Here is a 14854-nt window from a genome sequence, read left to right on the forward strand (position 1 = left end):
TTAAAAATTATTGAGAAAATTCAATCTAAATTCAAATGAGAATTTAGATAATTTAGATTGAATTTTCTCTATGATTTCGAATATAGTTTCAATTTTTTTCTATTTTCATAATTAATAATTTTGACTATCCAAACTATTATCTATTTTGTTATTTTCAATTAAAAACTATGTTTATTAAAAATTCTTTTTGCATATTTGAGAATTTGACAAAACTATGATAATGAAAAGTGTTTGAAATTGAATAAATAATGCAAAACTATTTTCTATTTTCATAATTAATAATTTTGACTATCCAAACTATTATCTATTTTGTTATTTTCAATTAAAAACTATGTTTATTAAAAATTCTTTTTACATATTTGAGAATTTGACAAAACTATGATAATGAAAAGTGTTTGAAATTGAATAAATAATGCAAAACTATTTTCTATTTTCATAATTAATAATTTTGACTATCCAAACTATTATCTATTTTGTTATTTTCAATTAAAAACTATGTTTATTAAAAATTCTTTTTACATATTTGAGAATTTGACAAAACTATGATAATGAAAAGTGTTTGAAATTGAATAAATAATGCAAAACTATTTTCTGTTTTCATATTTAATAATTTTGAATATCCAAACTATTATCTATTTTGTTATTTTCAATTAAAAACTATGTTTATTAAAAATTCTTTTTGCATATTTTAGAATTTGACAAAACTATGATAATGAAAAGTGTTTGAAATTGAATAAATAATGCAAAACTATTTTTTATTTTCATAATTAACAATTTTGACTATCCAAACTATTATCTATTTTGTTATTTTCAATTAAAAACTATGTTTATTAAAAATTCTTTTTACACATTTGAGAATTTGACAAAACTATGATAATGAAAAGTGTTTGAAATTGAATAAATAATGCAAAACTATTTTCTATTTTCATAATTAATAATTTTGACTATCCAAACTATTATCTATTTTGTTATTTTCAATTAAAAACTATGTTTATTAAAAATTCGTGTACAAAACGGACAATCTCTCTCGAAGTAGGAGGGTTTCGAACGAGAACTCATCTCTTACAAAGGGATTTCATTTTTTTGAACTTATTTGAACTCCATACTTTTTGTGTGTTCAAAATGAACCATTCAAAGGCACATCACAAAATGGCAACAATTTCTGACTTCATTTGGTATTCTTCGTGCATTTACTTATTTTTTTTGAGCTAGTTGACCCTGAAATTGAAAAGCACTACAAATGAACTCTGAAAATGTTGAAAGTTGGCATGCTATCATCATTTCACCCACATAGCATGTGTTAAAAAGTTGAGAGGGCTACGACAAAAACTGGATGCACTTCGTGTACAAAACGGACAATCTCTCTCGAAGTAGGACGGTTTCGAACGAGAACTCATCTCTTACAAAGGGATTTATTTATTTTTGAACTTATTTGAACTCCATACTTTTTGTGTGTTCAAAATGCACCATTCAAAGGCACATCACAAAATGGCAACAATTTCTGACTTCATTTGGTATTCTTCGTGCATTGACTTATTTTTTTTGAGCTAGTTGACCCTGAAATTGAAAAGCACTACAAATGAACTCTGAAAATGTTGAAAGTTGGCGTGCTATCATAATTTCACCCACATAGCATGTGTTAAAAAGTTGAGAGGGCTACGAAAAAACTGGATGCACTTCGTGTACAAAACGGACAATCTCTCTCGAAGTAGCAGGGTTTCGAACGAGAACTCATCTCTTACAAAGGGATTTCATTTTTTTGAACTTATTTGAACTCCATACTTTTTGTGTGTTCAAAATGCACCATTCAAAGGCACATCACAAAATGGCAACAATTTCTGACTTCATTTGGTATTCTTCGTGCATTTACTTTTTTTTAGCTAGTTGACCCTGAAATTGAAAAGCACTACAAATGAACTCTGAAAATGTTGAAAGTTGGCGTGCTATCATCATTTCACCCACATAGCATGTGTTAAAAAGTTGAGAGGGCTACGACAAAAACTGGATACACTTCGTGTACAAAACGGACAATCTCTCTCGAAGTAGTAGTGTTTCGAACGAGAACTCATCTCTTACAAAGGGATTTCATTTTTTTGAACTTATTTGAACTCCATACTTTTTGTGTGTTCAAAATGCACCATTCAAAGGCACATCACAAAATTTCAACAATTTCTGACTTCATTTGGTATTCTTCGTGCATTTACTTATTTTTTTTAGCTAGTTGACCCTGAAATTGAAAAGCACTACAAATGAACTCTGAAAATGTTGAAAGTTGTCATGCTATCATCATTTTCACCCACATAGCATGTGTTAAAAAGTTGAGAGGGCTACGACAAAAACTGGATGCACTTCGTGTACAAAACGGACAATCTCTCTCGAAGTAGCAGGGTTTCGAACGAGAACTCATCTCTTACAAAGGGATTTCATTTTTTTGAACTTATTTGAACTCCATACTTTTTGTGTGTTCAAAATTCACCATTCAAAGGCACATCACAAAATGGCAACAATTTCTGACTTCATTTGGTATTCTTCGTGCATTTACTTATTTTTTTTGAGCTAGTTGACCCTGAAATTAAAAAGCACTACAAATGAACTCTGAAAATGTTGAAAGTTGGCATGCTATCATCATTTGACCCACATAGCATGTGTTAAAAAGTTGAGAGGGCTACGACAAAAACTGGATGCACTTCGTGTACAAAACGGACAATCTCTCTCGAAGTAGCAACGTTTCGAACGAGAACTCATCTCTTACAAAGGGATTTCATTTTTTTGAACTTATTTGAACTCCATAATTTTTGTGTGTTCAAAATGCACCATTCAAAGGCACATCACAAAACGAACAATCTCTCTCGAAGTAGAAGCGACCCCCACAATAAGAGACGACATTCTTCTTCTCTCATATATGGTGGACACTAGCTCACCTGATTTTTCATCCGTCGATGATGGTCGCTACTCCTACTTCCCCTAGTGCATAACCAATATCTAGCACAAGGAGAAGAAGGAGAAGCGACCCCCACAACAAAAGTGGTTCCGCGGCACGCCACGTGGTTCCGCTGCACGCCACGTGGTTCCGCTGCACGCCACGTGGGACTAATGGTCTTTCATTTTTAAATGACTGTTTTAATCAAAAACAGATCTGTTACAAAAGGGATTTCATTTTTTGAACTTATTTGAACTGAAGACTTTTTTTATATATATGTGGTCGAAATGCATGATACCATGAAGTTAGAAAGGGCTAAACCATTCAAAAGTAGCAAATGAAGTTAGAAAGGGCTAAACCATTCAAATTTGGAAACTATAATGGCACAAACAGAAACTAGACATATATAAATTGGTCCAAGCAGTACATGATACTAGTCCAAACAGTACATAATAAAAGCTACCATAGATATATATACAAGTGTTCGACGTTGAGAACACTACTCGTCTGAATCGTCTGAATCAGAATGTCCACCTTCCTCGAGGTGACGCTGGCCATAGTTGACGACTCGAATCTTGCGGTACAACTCGTATGAAACGTATGCATCTTTTGCTGCATACTCAATGTTGATAGGATCAAGTGGGCCCTTCTCCCAAAGTTTGTGCTGAGACTTTGGGAAACTGGTCTTCATATCACCATATCCCTCGTCGATCAAGGCAACTGCCATATGAGCCATCGAAGTCCTGTCATGTCGAAGCCTGAATACCGTTTGGAGATCAACGAGACAAGCAGCTGGTATCTCAATACCGAAGTTGTGCCTCATCTTCAGCTTGTCGTTCTTTATGTCAACGCTAGCAAAAGTGATGCCGCTGCGAAGGAAGTCCATGAGTTCTGGACAATGCTTGTCACTCCTGCAACAGAAACAAATTAAAATGGAACAAATGTTACATACTACTGCAATAAGGAAACATGTTTCACTACAACTAAAGAGAAAATTATCTTTAGGATTCAAATAGAACATATGCAATGGAACATAGAGAGATCACTATAGCTATCCAATGGAACCTAGAGAGATCACTAGCTATATGCAATTTTCATGACTATGACATATCATATTGCTATCCAATGGAACCTAGAGAGATCACTAGCTATATTCAATTTTCATAACCTTGGATCAAAGAACACCGCATAAAATTGTATCACCACACAACTATGATTTCAATGGAACATATTGAACCAATCAGATTTTTGAGATTGTGGAACACTATTCCAATCAGATTGTGTTCCCTTCAACTAATCAAAATTGTTTCACTACAACTATTTGAAGTGAACCAACTATGATTCCAATGGAACATATTAAACACTAGTTGATTCTAATATGATTTTTCAGATTATGGAACACTATTCCAATCAGATTGTGTTCCCCTTCAACTAATAAAAATTGTTTCACTACAACTATTTGAAGGGAACCAATTATGATTCCAATGGAACATATTAAACACTAGTTGATTCTAATACGATTTTTCAGATTATGGAACACTATTCCAATTAGATTGTATTCCCCTTCAACTAATCAAAATTGTTCCACTACAACTCTTTGAAGGGAACCAACTATGATTGAAACAAATAAACTTACAATGTCATTATCTTGGATCAAAGAAAGCCTCAAAACTTACCTCGCCCATTGGAAGATCAAGACATGGCGTGCGAAGCATAGTTGGATGACGGCAACACCGCGTTGATCGAACGTGTACTCCAGATGAAGCCCCAAGAACTTCTCATGATCCACTGCGTTGTCAAACCATTTTTCCTTCAACTGTTGAAGAAAAAACGACACCTCCCTGCTCAGGTTCGTGTACACGACATCGAGCATGGTCGTGCCATGTGCGAGCACCTTATGAAAGCTAGTTGGCATGGTGGAAGAAGAGAAGGGAAGAAGAGAGGAGAAGAACAGAGAGGGAGAGCGAGAGAGAAGAAGAAACAGAGAAATGGCGACTATGCTTCGGTTCGTGCTTTTCATCGCCCGAAACGACGCGGGATGCAAACCGTTTGGGTCTTTAGTCCCGGATTGAGCCACCAACCGGGACTAAAGAGGTATACCGACGGTCGCCACCACTACGGCAGGCCACGTGTTAGTCCTTTAGTCCCGGGTTGAGCCACCAACCGGGACTAAAGGGGGATACGAACGGTTGCCACCACCACTGCCCACCGCGTAGCCCTTTAGTCCCGGTTTGGGACACGAACCGGGACTAAAGGCTCCTTACGGGTCGGGACTAAAGCCTCGAGGGAGGCATTGAGAATTGGGGCGACGTGCCCGGGCCTTTAGTCCCGGCCCAGAGGCAGGACGGGACTAAATGGTCCCGGCCAAAGGCCCGTTTTCCACTAGTGAGTACAAGGGGAATTCCACTTCGATTCACGGGACTGTAGTGATCGGCAGTTTTGGTGCTCTGACTTGCAACATTTTTCTCGAAGGCACTAGGACCCCGGTAGTCTGCAGTTTATCCTGGGAACTTGGATATCATCATCTATTGGCAACGACTTGCATACATGCATGCATGCTCAGGTTATCCCTAGTTTATTGTTGGCTGGACCGTAGTACATTATTCAACTTGCTTATATAGGAGACATGATAGTGATACTTGTTGAGTAAATAGGCAATATTCTGAGTAGATTAATCCATGAAATAAGTCATAACATGGCATTGACTAGGTTAATGACATACTGATCACAGAGTATACTAGCAAGTACTACGCATATAGCAGGAACATCTACGTATATAGGCAATACTAATAGTGCAGACAGAAATATGAGAGAGATAAACATATCATACCCTCCGATCGGCCAATTAGTCGTAGCAGCAGCGGTGGCGGCGGCAGCATCCTCTGCCGCCTTCTTCTCGGCTTCGGCCTTCTCGTGGACGAGACGGTCAGCTTCGCTTGGTGAAGACATGGCGATGACGAGGGCGACGCAGACTTAGACGAAGCAGACGGACGGAGATGAGCAGTCGCGTGATCGCTCCCCAAAAACCTAATCGCCCCTCTCCCGTACAGGAACCGGAGAAGCGGGGTTTCGGAGGCCTGCTCTCCCGTCGACCGTGTACGCGGTAAACAGGACGGAGTCGTCGGAGGCAGCAGCAGCAAAAGGAACGAACGCGTGAGGCAGATGCGATCTAATTCTTGTGATGGCTAGGGTAGGCGGTAGCCTGCTTATAAATGCGGCTGGGTGGAGAGACGTGGGCCGAACCCACGTCCGAGTCGGTAACAGCCCACGATCCGACGTCTCGGATCGTGCCGTGTCCTCCGTTCCTGACCGCCAAAAATAAGCGCGTAGGTATGAGCTCGGCTCGGCTCATTCCCGCAACCCGCGGCGGATGGAGGAGGATGAGTGCGCGAGGACACCTTCTCTTCTCACTCTCCAATAGCATGTGGAACAGAGACTCTTATAAAGGGATCCAACTTCTCCTCCACTAACGGGGTGGGACAAAACTTCCCACCCCCTTGTCATGCCACCACCTACATGGGCCCTTAGAGATTTTTCTCAAATTCTCTAATGGGCCTAAAGCCCACTATCAATTTCAACAATACTACCATCTTATCTATTCTGGTTCCCAAAGTGTCATCCCTCGCAAATGCAGCAAGCTGAGAACTACATGATGCTTCCTTTGGAAAATATTGCTCGAGGCTGGCTAGAACTACACTTCTCTCCTGCAAAGTCACGTGCTTATTCTCTACTACATGCTACTTCTACACTAGGTATACTCCCCATGCAATCACATTTTTTCGCGGAAACACTTTGGTTTTCTCGAGATGGTTTAGCTGGCGACTTGCCCTTTCAGTTCCTTGTATTTCTCCGGACCAGTCGAATGGAGATATGTTCCATTGGAATCCAATGCTCACTGTTTCTGTGGTGGTTCCTATCTGATACAAGTTCAATTTATGAGTGGACACATCGTATCACAAGGTATAAGCAGGGTCAATAGCTCCTGTGCGACACCTTTGAGGTGAATTGAAAGGACTGAGACGTCTTTCGGACGAATTGCCTTGGTTCGACACTTTTGAGCGAGGAAATAGCCCAAACACGACATATGACCCTTAATCTGAACTGATGCCCTCATTAGCTGTTAGGGACAGCACCCACAACTTATCCACATAAGCGCGGGACCCACCACTTGTCCACTAAGCGTGGGACCCATCTCTTCGCATCTAGAAGAGACGACCGCATGTGCCCGTTCGCCCACCGTCGTCCATTGCCTCCCCTTTCCCCACATTCTTCCTCTTCTCCGGCGACCTAGTGCACATGTCCACCTCCTCCACCACGCACTCAAAATGGCATCGGTATGGTCCAATGCCGCTCACAAAGGTGCCCTGGCTGCCCACGCCCAGAGCCTCTGAGACGGTTGGTCACTAGGACTGATGATAATGAAAATCTTGGGCGGGAATTTGTGAAGTGCTTGAGCAAAACAATGGCAGGAAGTGATGGCAAGGTTAGATCCTAGTTCTTAGCCCGTTCTTTCACTGTCGTTTGCTTTGATTTCTCCATATTTTGTTTTTTCCCTGAAATTTGGAATTTAGGGTTCATATTGTTGTTTTCAGATCCTGAAGAAATGCACCCATTCCGAGTGGATGGATGAATATGTTGAGCGGATTCAGTTCGAGGGCTACATTGATTCGAGTGGGGCCGCAACCTGGGACCTCAATTTTGGCGGGGTGCCGCAGATGGAGAATTTGGGGAGGTCGGACAGAGGGGCGGGCAGAGTCGTGCCGATGGCGAGGTATGCGCGCAATGCTGAACTGCACTTGGAGTCTGAACTAATCGGGGAACTAAAGAAGATCAAGAAAAATCTAATGGAGATGATCGATTTGCAGAAGCAAACAAATTTCATGGCAGGGGTTCTATTGTTGTATCATTGCTCTGTTATTGTTTTACTTGTTGTTCATCCATCATTAGAGGGGGTGTTTGGGTTTATACAGATTTATGGAGAAGCTTGTATTTACAAGAAAGTGAGTGGGAACTCTGTAGCATTTCTCATATTATATGTAGATGACATATTATTGGTGGGAAATGATATAGAATTACTGGAGAGCGTGAAGGCCTATTTGAATAAGACTTTTTGATTGAAGGACCTTGGAGAAGTTGCATACATATTAGGCATCAAGCGCTATAGAGATAGATCAAGGCGCCTCTAGGTCTTTCACAAAGTACATACATTGACAAGATATTGAAGAAGTTCAATATGGAAAAGTCAAAGAAGGTGTTCTTGCCTGTATTGCAAGGTATGAGATTGAGTAAGACTCAATTCCTGACCACGACAGAAGATAGAGAGAAGATGAGTACCATCCCCTACCTTCAGTCGTGGGCTCTATTATGTATGCCATGTTGTGTACCAGACCTGATGTGAACCTTGCCATAAGTTTGTAGGGAGGTACCAAAGTGATCCCGGTATGGAACACTGGATAGCGATCAAGAATATCCTTAAGTACCTCAAAAGGACTAAGGAAATGTTTCTCGTTTATGGAGGTGACGAAGAGCTCATCGTAAAGGGTTACGCTGATGCTAGCTTCGACACAGATCCAGATGACTCCAAGTCACAAACCAGATACGTGTATATTTTGAATGGTGGGGCAGTCAGCTGGTGTAGGTGCAATCAAGGCGTCGTGACGGCATCTACATGTGAAGCGGAGTACATAGCTGCTTCGGAAGCAGCACAGGAAGGCATCTGGATGAAGGAGTTCATCACCGACCTAGGAGTGATTCCCACTGCGTCGGCCCCGATGACACTTTTCTGTGACAACACTAGAGCTATTGCCATAACCAAGGAGCCCGGGTTTCACAGGAAGACCAAGCACATCAAGCATCGTTTCAACTCCATCCGGGATTACATCCAGGAAGGAGATATAGATATTTGTAAAGTACATACGGATCTGAATGTCGTAGACTCATTGATTGAACCTCTTCCATGAGAAAAACATGATCAACACCAGAATGATATGGGTGTTCGATTCATCACAATGTAACTAGATTATTGACTCTAGTACAAGTGGGAAAGTGTTGGAAATATGCCCTAAAGGCAATAATAAAGTGGTTATTATTATATTTCCTTGTTCATGATAATTTTCTATTATTCATGTTATAACTGTATTAACCGGAAACAGTAATACATGTGTGAATATATAGATCACAATGTGTCCCTAGTGAGCGTCTAGTTGGCTAGCTCTTGATCAATAGATGATCATGGTTTTCTGATCATGGACATCGGATGTCATTGATAACGGGATCACATCATTAGGAGAATGATGTGATAGACAAGACTCAATCCTAAGCATAGCACTAGATCATGTTGTTCGTCTGCTAAAGCTTTTCTAGTGTCAAGTATCGTTTCCTTAGACCATGAGATTGTGCAACTCCCGAATACTGTAGAAATGCTTTGGGTGCATCAAACATCACAACGTAACTGGGTGGCTATAAAGGTGTACTACGGATATCTCTGAAAGTGTCTGTTGGGTTGGTACGAATCGAGACTGGGATTTGTCACTCCGTATGACGGAGAGGTATCTCTGGGCCCACTCGATAGAACATCATCATAATGAGCTCAGTGTGACTAAGGAGTTAGTCACGGGATGATGTGCTATAGAACGAGTAAAGAGACTTGCCGGCAACGAGACTGAACAAGGTATGGGTATACCGACGATCGAATCTCGGGCAAGTTATATACGAGTAGACAAAGGGAATTGTATACGGGATTGATTGAATCCTTGACATCGTGGTTCATCCGATGAGATCATCGTGGAACATGTGGGAGACAACATGGATATCCCGACCCCGTTGTTGGTTATTGACCGGAGAGGTGTCTCGGTCATGTCTGTATGCTTCCCGAACCCGTAGGGTCTACACACTTAAGGTTCGATGATGCTAGTGTTATAAGGAAATAGTGTACGTGGTTAACGAAGGTTGTTCAGAGTCCTGGTTAACCAAAGAGGTGCATGGGCTGTTAGAGGAGGTGGACCAACCCTTATTGGGCTGGCCAAGGCCTTCCCTAAAGGCCTATGCGCATAGGATAAAAGAGATAAGGCAAGAAAGCTTAAAAGGAAAGGAGGAAGAGTCCTACCAAGGGAGTCCACCTCCCTTGTGGGAGGAGGACTCCTCCCTAGCTTTGGCCGAAGCTCCTTCTCCTTGGAGGATGGTGTTGGGGAACGTCGCATGGGAAACAAAAATTTTCCTACGCGCACGAAGACCTATCATGGTGATGTCCATCTACGAGAGGGGATTTCTGATCTACGTACCCTTGTAGATCGCACAGCAGAAGCGTTAAGAAACGCGGTTGATGTAGTGGAACGTCCTCACGTCCCTCGATCTGCCCCGCGAACCGTGGAGGTATGTGGTCGGGCTGCCGTGGCAAAAGTTGTGTCAAATCAGCCCTAAAACCTCCATATATATAGGAGGGAGGGAGGGGAGGAGGCAGCCTCAAAACCTAAAGGTTTGGCCGAAATTGGAGGTGGAGGAGTCCTACTCCAATCCTACTTGGAGTAGGATTCCACCTTCCCACTTGGAAACTCTTTCCACCTTGTGTTTTTCCTTCTCAAACCTTATGGGCCTTAGTGGGAACTTATTCTAGCCCACTAGGAGCTGGTTTATCTCTTCCCATAGCCCATGAGACCCCTTGGGGCGTGACACCCCTCCTGGTGGTCCCCGTCATCCCTCCCGGCACTCCCGGTACACTACCGATGAGCCCGAAACTTTTCCGGTAATGCCCGAAAACTTTCCGGTAACCAAATGAGGTCATCCTATATATCAATCTTCGTCTCCGGACCATTCCGGAAACCCTCGTGACGTCCGTGATCCCATCCGGGACTCCGAACAACATTCGTTAACCAACCATATAACTTAAATACGCATAAAACAACGTCGAACCTTAAGTGTGCAGACCCTGCGGGTTCGAGAACTATGTAGACATGACCCGAGAGACTCCTCGGTCAATATCCAATAGCGGGACCTGGATGCCCATATTGGATCCTACATATTCTAGAAAGATCTTATCGTTTGAACTTAGTGCCAAGGATTCATATAATCCCGTATGTCATTCCCTTTGTCCTTCGGTATGTTACTTGCCCGAGATTCGATCGTCAGTATCCGCATACCTATTTCAATCTCGTTTACCGGCAAGTCTCTTTACTCGTTCCGTAATACAAGATCCCACAACTTACTCTAAGTCACATTGCTTGCAAGGCTTGTGTGTGATGTTGTATTATCGAGTGGGCCCCGAGATACCTCTCCGTCATACGGAGTGACAAATCCCAGTCTTGATCCATACTAACTCAACGAACACCTTCGGAGGTACCTGTAGAGCATCTTTATAGTCACCCAGTTACGTTGCGACGTTTGATACACACAAAGCATTCCTCCGGTGTCCGTGAGTTATATGATCTCATGGTCATAGGAACAAATACTTGACACGCAGAAAACAATAGCAACAAAATGACACGATCAACATGCTACGTCTATTTGTTTGGGTCTAGTCCATCACATGATTCTCCTAATGATGTGATCCCGTTATCAAGTGACAATACTTGCCTATGGCCAGGAAACCTTGACCATCTTTGATCAACGAGCTAGTCAACTAGAGGCTTACTAGGGACAGTGTTTTGTCTATGTATCCACACAAGTATTGTGTTTCCAATCAATACAATTATAGCATGGATAATAAACGATTATCATGAACTAAGAAATATAATAATAACTAATTTATTATTGCCTCTAGGGCATATTTCCAACAGATGGGCCAAGCCAGCCTCCCTCTCCTTCCTCCTATATAAAGTGAAGGGTTTTGGCCTTTTGGAGACACGCAATTCATCTCCCACGGCACAGCCCTTCCTCTCTCTCTCTCCTCGTCCTCTGCATAGCTTAGAGAAGCTCTGCCGGAGTACCACGCAACTCCACCATCACCACGCCGTCGTGCTGCCAAAGCTCTCCCTCAACCTCTACTCCATCCTTGCTGGTTCAAGGCGTTGGAGACGTCATCGGGCTGTACGTGTGTTGAACGCGGAGGTGCCGGTTTTCGGCACATAGATCGGAATCCACCGTGATCTGAATCGCTGCGAGTACGACTCCATCAACTGTGTTCATAGTAATGCTTCCGCTTAGCGATCTTCGAAGGTATGAAGATGCTCTCCCCCTTTGCTCGTTGCTAGTTTTTCTATAGATAGATCCTTGTATGACGTAAGAATTTTTTTGAAATTGCTACATTCCCCAACACTCAATGGAGTCTATGTATAAAGCTTTGATCCAGTCGGACGTGCAAGTTGATAATAGTAGGATGATTTGAAAGATGAAGATACTGACCAGGAATAAAATATTTGTGTGGTATCTTCTCGAGAAGTCATTCCCACCAAGGATAGCATTATAAAGACCCAGTAGAAAAACATTATAAAGAGATTTGGAATGGAAGAATGCAATGTTTTTTTCCATCATGACGAGATAATAAAACACGTGTTCTTTCAATGCAAATTGACTCATTCTACATGGTTAATCATCCAAGTAGATTTTGTCTTGTATCCTTCACATAGCGTTGCTAATATATTTGTCAACTCGTTACATGGAATATATTACAAGTTTAGAATTCTTCTTAAGGTGGAAGCGTTTACCGTTAATTGGTCACTTGGATATGTAGAAATGATAATATTTTTAAAGATAAAAGTTCTTTCTCTTATGTATGTTATCTACAGATGTATCGGTGCGCTCCGTTTATGTTTGTCTCTATAACCTGTGAAGAATCGAGACATGTTTACAGAAGTGCGTACACGTTTGAAGGATACAACAAGGGACACTTTTTTTCTACATGGATGTCAGCATGATCTTAAGATTGATCCTCCCTTTGTTTAGGCGTTTTACGACCTCTACACGGTTACTTGTATTTCGCGGGGCTTTAATTTTTTGAACTTGGATGTGATTAGCTGTGTGCATCTCATTTATGAAGAGACCGGATGTAATATTTAAACCTTTATAGTAATAAAGCGACCTTATTAAAAAAGCTTACTCAAGAAGCTGAACAAGCAGAAATTAAAGCATTGAATTTGTTTGTCATTGATTTGAGCTGAATTACGCAAATAAACTTAAGCAACGCATGAGTTATTATTATGCTAAGTCAACATGTAATTATCTGTCTATGGATATTAGAATCCCCATTTGCCGAAAGTGCATAGGAGCTTTTGGGAGCTACGCCCCCTATATTCAAAAATACTTTAGTAATTAAAAAAAGTCAAAACAGTTATTTTTATAGAATAAAACATGACCAAGTATTGCACTCATATAAAAAGATTAAACAGGGAATTACTTTCAATGCATTCGAGATAAACTTTTTTCCCAAAAAAGCTAGATAAAAGTACTATTCATGCTATATAGTCGGCATAATTATTTTTTGCTCTGAAGTCAACGGGGATAATTCCTTGGCCAATTTTCTTATACGAGTACATTACCTAGTCATATTAGATTCTAAAAAAGTTATGGGACTTTTTTTTACTTTTTTTAAATTACTAAATTATTTTTTAATATAGGGGGGGGGGGAGCACCCGAGTGCTCCTAATCTGCCTCCCACACCCCCATTTTTACGTTATAATTATATTTTTAGAATTTTTGCATACAATTAATTTGCTTTATAGAACAAAATCCCAATGAAAATTCGTATGTCAATTTGCTTTATGTTGATTCATTTCTTTTTCTCCATTCTTTGTTTTTTCTACGGTTTTGCTAAAGCCCATCTAAATATGCCCTAAATATTGCACATTTAAATCCTATTTCATTGATTTTACATGAAGAATATGTGGTTATCCATTTATTTTTCCTTTTTTTGTTTGATTGAGTCATTTAGACGTACAATAAATTGGGCACATCTAGATGTGCCCCTAGAAAGAGCCCCCTTTTTTTTCTAACCTTGAGTGTTTCTTTGTTTTAGATGCTGAACTTATTACAAAAAAGATTATACCATCTTATCACTGTATGATAACCTTCGCTATAAGGCCGTACACACTTATGCGCTACTCTTTGTTTCATCCAAGTGCTATCAGCTCCCCATAACCACATATTATTTTTACTATACTAACATTATCAAATTGGTAAAACACCTAGTTATCCAATGAATTAGAAGAGTATCTACATGTGTAGAGTAATTTCCACACCAAAACTCACAACAAACTAAGAACACATGAAACATATTCATCTTCAACATACCAAAACTTTTGATTTCTTGCTTCGACTGAAATAGGTCACGAGGCCCATGAAATTCACCACCAAAGGGATCCACCCCACTATGTGAAATTTGAAAAGCCCGCCTTTGCCACATGTGTCAGGACATTATCCCGAGATAGCAAGCAGATGATGAATTGTCACCGTGCTCGAAAACTAACATTTGCATCACAAGTACATTGGGTGTGAAAGTTATGTCAAGGGTTGATGACCTAGATTCCAAATCGACATGAGCACCAAAAAGGTCGAAGGAAAGTCCTGCCATGGTTGGCCAGACAATGCGGTTTGGAACACATAGATCGAAGTGATACAAACCCCCAAAACTCAATTGAGTCTGCCATATTGAAGGAGAGGGGACAACTCCCTGTGTCTTAACTTTGTACTAGTTTTAGCACTCACTCCGTTTCAAAATAAATGTCTTAGCTTTATACTAATTTTAGAACAAAGTTAAAGTTATATTATACTTAATACATTTATTTTAGGACAAAAAGAGAAAATTATACTGAGTGTAAGGCACTTATTTTGAGACAGAGGGGATATTTTGCAAACTTTTTTGCATGACAACAAACAACGAGACACTGCAAAACAGTGAAGATGAAACTAGCTTCACCCAACCCGACGGCCCGTGCCATAGAGGGCGTATATGTCGAGGAACTATCGAAAACTGGTAGGGTATCCACGATATCAGAATTGGTTAGG

Source organism: Hordeum vulgare, chromosome 2H (assembly GCF_904849725.1).
Source record: "Hordeum vulgare subsp. vulgare chromosome 2H, MorexV3_pseudomolecules_assembly, whole genome shotgun sequence".
In the NCBI taxonomy this organism is placed as follows: domain Eukaryota; kingdom Viridiplantae; phylum Streptophyta; class Magnoliopsida; order Poales; family Poaceae; genus Hordeum; species Hordeum vulgare.